Raw genomic sequence first — 10,071 nt, forward strand, 5'->3', positions numbered from 1 at the left:
CGGCAGGGCTGCTTTTAGAAAATTCCAGATAAACATTTTCCCGCTTTCTCATTCTCACTGGAATGAGTTTAGTGTTGGTGTTAAATGCCAGTTAATTGGCCAGTATTGAAACTAGGGTCCACCTGAGGAAAATCTGTTAGCTTTTAACGCTGCTTTATGTGAAGCAGGAGTGACCCTCTTCAACCTCGCTTCTGGTATGTAGGTTTTGTACTTTGAGGGCCTTCAGAAAGTGAAGTCCATCTCTGCAAGAAAGCCCGTAGCTTTTCCTTTTAAGAAATAATTCACTTAAAAAATTGAAATGAGATTCACATCATATAAAATCAACCATTTTAGAGTGTTTAGTTGCCTGCCTGTGTGCTAAGTCGCTTCAGTCGTGTCTGACTCTTTGTAGTGGACTGTAGCCCTCCAGGCTCCTCAGTCCGTGGAGTTCTCTAGGCAAGAATACTGGAGTGGGTTGCCATTTCCTTCTCCAAGAGATCTTCGTGACCCAGAAATCAAACCTGCGCCTCCTGCATTGCAGGGGGATTCTTTACCGCAGAGCCAACGGGGAAGCCTAAAGTGTATAATGAAGTATCATGTAATACATAAACAGTGTTGTGCAACCATCACCTCTACCTAGTTCTAAGACATTTTCATCACCCCAAAACGATTAAGCACCTCAATATCCACTAAGCAGCTCTTCCCCCTTCTTCCCTCTCCCCACCAACTGCTAGTTTAGTAAGAAAGAAAGCACTGAATCTAAAGTATTAATTGGGTATTGAAGTTTATTTTTTTAATTTATTTTAATTGGAGGCTAATTAAAATATTGTATTGGTTTTGCCATACATCAACATAAATCCACCACGCGTGTACACATGTTCTCCATCCTGAACCCCCTCCCAATTCCATCCCCATACCATCCTTCTGGTCATCCCAGTGCACCAGCTCCAAGCATCCTGTATCATGCATCAAACCTGGACTGGCGATTCATTTCACATATGATATTATACATGTTTTAATGCCATTCTCCCAAATCATCCCACTCTCTCCCTCTCCCACAGAGTCCAAAAGACTGTTCTATACATCTGTATCTCTTTTGCTGACTCACATACAGGGTTATCATTACCATCTTTCTAAATTCCATAAATATGTGTTAGTATACTGTATTGGTGTTTTTCTTTCTGGCTTACTTCACTCTGTATAATAGGCTCCAGTTTCATCCACCTCATTAGAACTGATTCAAATGTATTCTTTTTAATGGCTGAGTAATAATCCATTGTGTATATGTACCACAGCTTTCTTATCCATTCATCTGCTGATGGACATCTAGATTGCTTCCATGTCCTGGCTATTATAAACAGTGCTAAAATGAACATTGGGGTACACGTGTCTCTTTCAATTCTGGTTTTCTCAATGTGTATGCCCAGCAGTGTGATTGCTGGGTCATATGGCAGTTCTATTTCCAGTTTTTTAAGGAATCTCCACACTGTTCTCCATACTGGCTATACTAGTTTGCATTCCCACCAACAGTGCAAGAGGGTTCCCTTTTCTCCACACCTTCTCCAGCATTTATTTCTTGTAGACTTTTGGATAGCAGCCATTCTGACTGGCGTGAAATGGTACCTCATTGTGGTTTTGATTTGCATTTCTCTGATAATGAGTGATGTCGAGCATCTTTTCATATGTTTGTTAGCCATCTGTATGTCTTATTTGGAGAAATGTCTGTTTAGTTCTTTGGCCCATTTTTTGATTGGATCATTTATTTTTCTGAAGTTGAGCTGTAGGAGTTGCTTGTATATTTTTAAGATTAATTCTTTGTCAGTTGCTTCATTTGCTATTATTTTCTCCCATTCTGAAGGCTGTCTTTTCACCTTGCTTATAGTTTCCTTTGTTGTGCAGATGCTTTTCATTTTAATTAGGTCCCATTTGTTTATTTTTGCTTTTATTTCCAATATTCTGGGAGGTGGGTCATAGAGGATCCTGCTGTGATTTATGTCAGAGAGTGTTTTGCCTATGTTTTCCTCTAGGAGTTTTATAGTTTCTGGTCTTACATTTATATCTTTAATCCATTTTGAGTTTATTTTTGTGTATGGTGTTAGAAAGTGTTCTAGTTTCATTCTTTTACAAGTGATTGACCAGTTTTCTCAGCACCATTTGTTAAAGAGATTGTCTTTTCTCCATTGTGTATTCTTGCCTCCTTTGTCAAAGATGAGGTGTCCATAGGTGCGTGGATTTATCTCTGGGCTTTCTATTTTGTTCCATTGGTCTATATTTCTCTTTGTGCCAATACCATACTGTCTTGATGACTGTGGCTTTGTAGTAGAGCCTGAAGTCAGGCAGGTTGATTCCTCCTGTTCCATTCTTCTTTCTCAAGATTGCTTTGGCTTTTCAAGGTTTTTAGTATTTCCATACAAATTGTGAAATTATTTGTTCTAGCTCTGTGAAAAATACCGTTGGTAGCTTGTTAGGGATTGCATTGAATCTATACATTGCTTTGGATAGTATACTCATTTTCACTATATTGATTCTTCTGATCCATGAACACAGTATATTTCTCCATCTATTAGTGTCCTTTTTTTATTTCTTTCACTAGTGTTTTATAGTTTTCTATATATAGGTCTTTTGTTTCTTTAGGTAGATATATTCCTAACTATTTTATTCTTTTTGTTGCAATGGTGAATGGAATTGTTTCCTTAATTTCTCTTTCTATTTTCTCATTATTAGTGTATAGGAATGCAAGGGATTTCTGTGTGTTGATTTCATATCCTGCAACTTTGCTATATTCATTGATTAGCTCTAGTCATTTTCTGGTGGAATCTTTAGGGTTTTCTATGTAGAGGATCATGTCATCTGCAAACAGGGAGAGTTTTACTTCTTTTCCAATTTGGATTCCTTTTATTTCTTTTTCTGCTCTGATTGCTGTGGCCAAAACTTCCAAAACTATGTTGAATAGTCCTGGTGAAAGTGGGCACCCTTGTCTTGTTCCTGACTTCAGGGGAAATGCTTTCAATTTTTCACCATTGAGGATAATGTTTGCTGTGGGTTTGTCTTATATAGCTTTTATTATGTTGAGGTATGTTCCTTCTATTCCTGCTTTCTGGAGAGTTTTTATCATAAATGGATGTTGAATTTTGTCAAAGGCTTTCTCTGCATCTATTGAGATAATCATATGGCTTTTATTTTTCAATTTGTTAATGTGGTGTATTACATTGATTGATTTGCAGATATTGAAGAATCCTTGCATCCCTGAAATGAAGCCCACTTGGTCATGGTGTATGATCTTTTTAATGTGTTGTTGGATTCTGATTGCTAGAATTTTGTTAAGGATTTTTGCATCTATGTTCATCAGTGATATTGGCCTGTAGTTTTCTTTTTTTGTGGCATCTTTGTCAGGTTTTGGTATTAGGGTGATGGTGGCCTCATAGAATGAGTTTGGAAGTTTACCTTCCTGTGCAATTTTTTGGAAGAGTTTGAGTAGGTTAGGTGTTCAGTTCAGTTCAGTCGCTCAGTCGTGTCCGACTCTTTGCGACCCCAGTGAATTGCAGCACACCAGGCCTCCCTGTCCATCACCAACTCCCGGAGTTCACTCAGACTCACGTCCATCGAGTCAGTGATGCCATCCAGCCATCTCATCCTCTGTCGTCCCCTTCTCCTCCTGCCCCCAATCCCTCCCAGCATCAGAGTCTTTCCCAATGAGTCAACTCTTTGCATGAGGTGGCCAAAGTACTGGAGTTTCAGCTTTAGCATCATTCCTTCCAAAGAAATCCCAGGGCTGATCTCCTTCAGAATGGACTGGTTGAATCTCCTTGCAGTCCAAGGGACTCTCGAGAGTCTTCTCCAACACCACACTTCAAAACCATCAATTCTTCGGCACTCAGCCTTCTTCACAGCCCAACTCTCACATCCATACATGACCACAGGAAAAACCATAGCCTTGACTAGACAGACCTTTGTTGGCAAAGTGATGTTTCTGCTTTTGAATATGCTATCTAGGTTGGTCATAACTTTCCTTCCAAGGAGTAAGTGTCTTTTAATTTCATGGCTGCAATCACCATCAACAGTGATTTTGGAGTCCAGGAAAATAAAGTCTGACACTGTTTCCACTGTTTCCCCATCTATTTCCCATGAAGTGATGGAACCAGATGCCATGATCTTTGTTTTCTGAATGTTGAGCTTTAAGCCAACTTTTTCACTCTCCACTTTCACTTTCATCAAGAGGCTTTTCAGTTCCTCTTCACTCTCTGCCATAAGGGTGGTGTCATCTGCACATCTGAGGTTATTGATATTTCTCCTGGCAATTTTGATTCCAGCTTGTGCTTTTCCAGCACAGCATTTCTCATGATGTACTTTGCATATAAGCTAAATAAGCCGGGTGACAATATACAGCCTTGACATACTCCTTTTCCAATTTGGAGCCAGTCTGTTGTTCCATGTCTAGTTCTAACTGTTGCTTCCTGACCTGCATATAGGTTTCTCAAGAGGCAGGTCAGGTGGTCTGGTATTCCCATCTCTTTCAGAATTTTCCACAGTTTATAGTGATCCACACAGTCAAAGGCTTTGGCATAGTCAATAAAGCAGAAATAGATGTTTTTCTGGAACTCTCTTGCTTTTTCCATGATCCAGCGGATGTTGGCAATTTGATCTCTGGTTCCTCTGCCTTTTCTAAAACCAGCTTGAACATCAGGAAGTTCACGGTTCACATATTTCTGAAGCCTGGCTTGGAGAATTTTGAGCATTACTTTACTAGCATGTGAGATGAGTGCAACTGTGCAGTAGTTTGAGCATTCTTTGGCATTGCCTTTCTTTCGGACTGGAATGAGCTCTTCTCTAAATTTTTGGTAGAATTCAGCTGTGAAGCCCTCTGGACCTGGGCTTTTGTTCGCTGGAAGATTTCTGATTATAGTTTCAATTTCCATGCTTGTGATGGGTCTGTTAAGATTTTCTATTTCTTCCTGGTTCAGTTTTGGAAAGTTGTACTTTTCTAAGAATTTGTCCATTTCTTCCAAGTTGTCCATTTTATTGGCATATAATTGCTGATAGTAGTCTCTTATGATCCTTTGTATTTCTGTGTTTTCTGTTGTGACCTCTCCATTTTCATTTCTAATTTTATTGATTTGATTTTTCTTCCTTTGTTTCTTGATGAATCTGGCTAATGGTTTGTCAATTTTATTTATCCTCTCGAAGAACCAGCTTTTGGCTTTTTTGATTTTTGCTATGGTCTCTTTTGTTTCTTTTGAGTTTATTTCTGCCCTAATTTTTAAGATTCCTTTCCTTCTACTAACCCTAGGGTTCTTCATCTCTTCCTTTTCTAGTTGCTTTAGGTGTAGAGTTAGGTTATTTATTTGACTTTTTTCTTGTTTCTTGAGGTATGCCTGTATTGCTATTTCCCCTTAGCACTGCTTTTACAGTGTCCCACAGGTTTTGGGTTGTTGTTTTCATTTTCATTCATTTCTATGCATATTTTGATTTCTTTTTTTATTTCTTCTGTGATTTGTTGGTTATTCAGCAGCGTGTTGTTCAGCCTCCATACGTTGGAATTTTTAATAGTTTTTCTCCTGTAATTGAGATCTAATCTTACTGCATTGTGATCAGAAAAGATGCTTGGAATAATTTCAATTTTTTTGAATTTACCAAGGCTAGATTTATGGCCCAGGATGTGATCTATCCTGGAGAAGGTTCCGTGTGCACTTGAGAAAAAGGTGAAATTCATTGTTTTGGGGTGAAATGTCTTATAGATATCAATTAGGTCTAACTGGTCTTTTGTATCATTTAAAGTTTGTGTTTCCTTGTTAATTTTCTGTTTAGTTGATCTATCCATAGGTGTGAGTGGGGTATTGAAGTCTCCCACTATTATTGTGTTATTGTTAATTTCCCCTTTCATACTTGTTAGCATTTGTCTTACATATTGTGGTGCTCCTTTGTTGAGTGCATATATATTTATAATTGTTATATCCTCTTCTTGGATTGGTCCTTTGATCATTATGTAGTATCCTTCTTTGTCTCTTTTCATAGCCTTTGTTTTAAAGTCTATTTTATCTGATATGAGTATTGCTACTCCTGCTTTCTTTTGGTCTCTATTTGCATGGAATATCTTTTTCCAGCCCTTCATTTTCAGTCTGTATGTGTCCCTTGTTTTGAGGTGGGTCTCTTGTAGACAACATATATAGGGGTCTTGTTTTTGTATCCATTCAGCCAGTCTTTGTCTTTTGGTTGGGGCAGTCAACCCATTTACATTTAAGGTAATTATATTGGTGGGACTGGATGCCATGATCTTCAGAAAATGAAGATCATGGCATCTGGTCCCACCACTTCATGGGAAATAGATGGGGAAACAGTGGAAACAGTGTCAGACTTTATTTTTCTGGGCTCCAAAATCACTACAGATGGTGACTGCAGCCATGAAATTAAAAGACGCTTACTCCTTGGAAGGAAAGTTATGACCAACCTAGATAGCATATTCAAAAGCAGAGACATTACTTTGCCAACAAAGGTCTGTCTAGTCAAGGCTATGGTTTTTCCTGTGGTCATGTATGGATGTGAGAGTTGGACTGTGAAGAAGGCTGAGTGCCGAAGAATTGATGCTTTTGAAGTGTGGTGTTGGAGAAGACTCTCGAGAGTCCCTTGGACTGCAAGGAAATCCAACCAGTCCATTCTGAAGGAGATCAGCCCTGGGATTTCTTTGGAAGGAATGATGCTAAAGCTGAAACTCCAGTACTTTGGCCACCTCATGCGAAGAGTTGACTCATTGGAAAAACTCTGATGCTGGGAGGGGTTGGGGGCAGGAGGAGAAGGGGACGACAGAGGATGAGATGGCTGGATGGCATCACTGACTCGATGGACGTGAGTCTGAGTGAACTCTGGGAGTTGGTGATGGACAGGGAGGCCTGGCGTGCTGCGATTCATGGGGTCACAAAGAGTCGGACACGACTGAGCGACTGATCTGATCTGATCTGATTGATAAGTAGGAACCCATTGCCATTTACTTTATTATTCTGGGTTCAAGTTTATACACCCTTTTTGTGTTTCCTGTCTAGAGAAGATCCTTTAACATTTGTTGGAGAGCTGGTTTGGTGGTGCTGAATTCTCTCAGCTTTTGCTTGTCTGTAAAGCTTTTGATTTCTCCTTCATATTTGAATGTGATCCTTGCTGGGTACAGTAATCTGGGCTGTAGGTTATTTTCTTTCATCACTTTAAGTATGTCCTGCCATTCCCTCCTGGCCTGAAGAGTTTCTATTGAAACATCAGCTGTTATCCTTATGGGAATCCCCTTGTGTGTTATTTGTTGTTTTTCCCTTGATGCTTTTAATATCTGTTCTTTGTGTTTGATCTTTGTTAACTTGATTAATATGTGTCTTGGGGTGTTTCGCCTTGGGTTTATCCTGTTTGGGACTCTCTGGGTTTCTTAGACTTGGGTGATTATTTCCTTCCCCATTTTGGGGAAGTTTTCAACTATTATCTCCTCAAGTATTTTCTCATGGTCTTTCTTTTTGTTTTCTTCTGGGACTCCTATGATTCAAATGTTGGGGCGTTTAACATTGTCCCAGAGGTCTCTGAGATTGTCCTCATTTCTTTTAATTTGTTTTTCTTTTTTCCTCTCTGATTCATTTATTTCTACCATTCCATCTTCTGCCTCACTAATCCTATCTTCTGCCTCCGTTATTCTACTGTTGATTCCCTCCTGAGTGTTTATGATCTCGTTTATTGCATTATTCATTATATATTGACTCTTTCTTATTTCTTCTAGGTCCTTGTTAAACCTTTCTTGCATCTTCTCAATCCTTGTCTCCAGGCTATTTATCTGTGATTCCATTTTGTTTTCAAGATTTTGGATCATTTTCGCTATCATCATTCAGAATTCTTTATCAGGTAGATTCCCTAACTCTTCTTCTTTTGTTTGGTTTGGTGGGCATTTATCCTGTTACTTTACCTGCTGGGTATTCCTCTGTCTCTTATATTGGTGTGTTTGGGGTGGCCTTTCTGTATTCTGGCAGTTTGTGGAGTTCTCTTTATTGTGGAGTTTCCTCGCTGTGGGTGGGGTTGTACGGGTGGCTTGTCAAGATTTCCTGGTTAGGGAAGCTTGTGTCGGTGTTTTGGTGGGTGGAGCTGGATATCTTCTCTCTGGAGTGCAATGAAGTGTCCAGTAATGAGTTATGAGATGTCAACGGGTTTGGAGTGACTTTGGGCGGCCTGTATATTGAAGCTCAGGGCTGTATTCCTGTGTTGCTGGAGAATTTGCATGGTATGTCTTGCTCTGGAACTTGTTGGCCCTTGGGTGGTGCTTGGTTTCAGTGTAGGTATGGAGGTGTTTGATGAGCTCCTGTTGATTAATGTTCCCTGGAGTCAGGAGTTCTCTGGTGTTCTCAGGATTTGGACTTAAGCCTCCTGCTTCTGGTTTTCAGTCTTATTTTTACAGTAGCCTGAAGACTTCTCCATCTATACAGCACCGTTGATAAAACATCTAGGTTAAAGATGAAAAGTTTCTCCACAGTGAGGGACACCCAGAGAGGTTCACAGAGTTACATGGAGAAGAGAAGAGGGAGGAGGGAGATAGAGGTGATCCAAATGAGATGAGGTGGAATCAAAAGAGGAGAGAGCAAGCTAGCCAGTAATCACTTCCTTATGTGCGCTCCACAGTGTGGACTGCTCAGAGATGTTCACGGAGTTATACAGAGAAGAGAAGAGGGAGGAAGGAGACAGAGGTAGCCAGGAGGATAAATGGGGGAATCAAAAGGAGAGAGACAGATCCAGCCAGTAATCAGTTCCCTAAGTGTTCTCCACCGTCTGGAACACACAAAGAGATTCACAGAGTTGGGTACAGAAGAGAAGGGGAAGGGAGGAGATAGAGGCGACCTGATGGAGAAAAAGGAGAGTCCAAAGGGGGAGAGAGCAGTCAAGCCAGTAATCTCACTCCCAAGTAAAAATGGGTGCTGAAGATTGGGTTCTTAAAGTACAAAATTGATTACAAATACCAAAAAGCAAAGATTAAAAATCTAGAGTAGAGGTTGGACTTTCAAAAATACAATATTAAAGAAAAGGAAAAAAACAAAACAAAACAAAGTCACAAAAATTATAAAATATATATATATATGGAGTTTGCTTTTAAAAATAGGGTCTCTCTCTTTTATTTATTTATTTATATATATATATTTTTTGCAAAGTAATCAGATCAGATCAGATCAGTCACTCAGTCGTGTCCAACTCTTTGCGACCCCATGAATCGCAGCACGCCAGGCCTCCCTGTCCATCACCAACTCCCAGAGTTCACTCAGACTCACGTCCATCGAGTCAGTGATGCCATCCAGCCATCTCATCCTCTGTCGTCCCCTTCTCCTCCTGCCCCCAACCCCTCCCAGCATCAGAGTCTTTTCCAATGAGTCAACTCTTCACATGAGGTGGCCAAAGTATTGGAGTTTCAGCTTTAGCATCATTACTTCCAAAGAATTCCAAGGGCTGATCTCCTTCAGAATGGACTGGTTGGATCTCCTTGCAGTCCAAGGGACTCTCAAGAGTCTTCTCCAACACCACACTTCAAAACCATCAATTCTTCGGCACTCAGCCTTCTTCACAGTCCAACTCTCACATCCATACATGACCACAGGAAAAACCATAGCCTTGACTAGACGAAACTTTGTTGGCAAAGTAATGTCTCTGCTTTTGAATATGCTATCTAGGTTGGTCATAACTTTCCTTCCAAGGAGTAAGCGTCTTTTAATTTCATGGCTGCAGTCACCATCTGCAGTGATTTTGGAGCCCCAAAAAATAAAGTCTGACACTGTTTCCACTGTTTCCCCATCTATTTCATGGCTGCAGTCACCACCTGCAGTGATTTTGGAGCCCCAAAAAATAAAGTCTGACACTGTTTCCACTGTTTCCCCATCTATTTCATGGCTGCAGTCACCACCTGCAGTGATTTTGGAGCCCCCAAAAATAAAGTCTGACACTGTTTCCACTGTTTCCCCATCTATTTCCCATGAAGTGATGGCACCGGATGCCATGATCGTTTTCTGAATGTTGAGCTTTAAGCCAACTTTTTCACTCTCCACTTTCACTTTCATCAAGAGGCTTTTTAGTTCCTGTTCACTTTCTGCCATA

Source organism: Bubalus kerabau, chromosome 15 (assembly GCF_029407905.1).
Source record: "Bubalus kerabau isolate K-KA32 ecotype Philippines breed swamp buffalo chromosome 15, PCC_UOA_SB_1v2, whole genome shotgun sequence".
NCBI lineage: Eukaryota > Metazoa > Chordata > Mammalia > Artiodactyla > Bovidae > Bubalus > Bubalus kerabau.